Genomic DNA, 1,480 nt, shown 5'->3' with positions numbered 1-1,480 from the left:
CAGACAATCTGGAAATGAACTGGCAGTACGAATGCCGCCGAAATTGACTGGCTGCCAATGGGTTACAGAGGCACATAAACCGTCTCAACATGGTAGTCGTTTCTTCGTGATGGAGAACACTACATAATCTGTTTCGCACACTTCTGTCAGGTCACAGGTCAACCTCGCAGTTTGCACCATTCTGAAGGAGGCATAGGGAAACAACACTCGTCTCCATAAGCGACGCTCCGGAATGCTTAGGACATGACAGAGTACCGGTATTTGACGTGCTAGGTGTTTATTAGGACTGAACTACCTGCTGCACAACCAAATATCCGTTTCTCAGTTACCTCATCACGAAGTCATTGGTAATAAGCCTGAGGACGTTTCATACCATCTGTCGGCGGATGCCATTTCTTGCAACCATACAAAACAAACCCTGCTGTCGCCTGGCAAACGCAATCCTTCAGACCCAGTGATATCACTTTTGAGGCAACAAGTGATGCAACTTAACAGATGCGATTTGGGCCTTTGGAATTCGTGCAATGACTTCATCGGACACTTCTCTCAGAACTAATACAACTGCTTAGTTATGCGAAATTCTTCACAACCCTCAGTGATTCTCCGTGAATTTCAAGGGATGTGTTCAGAGATTGCAAGTTCTAAAGCATGACTTTGCAATCTGATGATGCAAGGCACATACCAAAGGATGGTACGATGATGGTCAGTTTATTCGACAGCAACCACCTTCGAAGATGAGGACGATTTCGTCTGCGTACTCCATATCCTCGAGGTTCCCATTGGCAACGATTTGAACACCGGGGTTTTGAAGGCACTCCAGCTTGCGTCTTACTTTCTCATCAGTGATGATGAACAAGAATGAAGAGAATGGAGATTCTTTTCTGACACCACTTTTTGTAGGGAACCCTTTAGAAAGTTCACCATAAACTCACACGCCTAAAATTGTGTGGATACGGGGACCGGATTATGTTCACAAACTTCTGGGATATTTCCTGTCGGGAAAATATATCTAAGTGCACCAACTCCATTGCGGTAGAGACTGGACCCTATCGCGGTGTGGCGGTTTGTGAACCTCAGTGACCCAATGAGCTACACTGGGTGGTGTCCGTGCGACACTCGCAAACTCTCATAAAGCTTGGTCAATGGTTGGAAGTCTGACGAACGGTCTCTTGGTTCTTCAGGTTGGGGTTGGGACAGGTGTAGAGACTTGTTCCGTAAAAACGGTACTGTATTTTCATTTTCAGCTAAACACCACTGCCTTGCGGCCAGGCTTTCTAGCCGAAGGCTTGGATTGAGGACCCTGTTTGTCCTCCTGTCTAGGTGAGGGCAACCTGACAGTATCCCAGCCCACGTACAAACATGAATTGCACATGTACGAATAAACTCATATCACACCGGCCATCGAGTGGTGTCATCAGCCGGGTCGCCTTAATTGCCTCATAAAACATGACGGGTAAACGAAAATAGGCTACTGCTGACA

The sequence above is a fragment of the Opisthorchis viverrini genome, assembly GCF_000715545.1.
Source record: "Opisthorchis viverrini unplaced genomic scaffold opera_v5_10, whole genome shotgun sequence".
In the NCBI taxonomy this organism is placed as follows: domain Eukaryota; kingdom Metazoa; phylum Platyhelminthes; class Trematoda; order Opisthorchiida; family Opisthorchiidae; genus Opisthorchis; species Opisthorchis viverrini.
Note: the sequence above shows the minus strand (reverse complement) of the source record.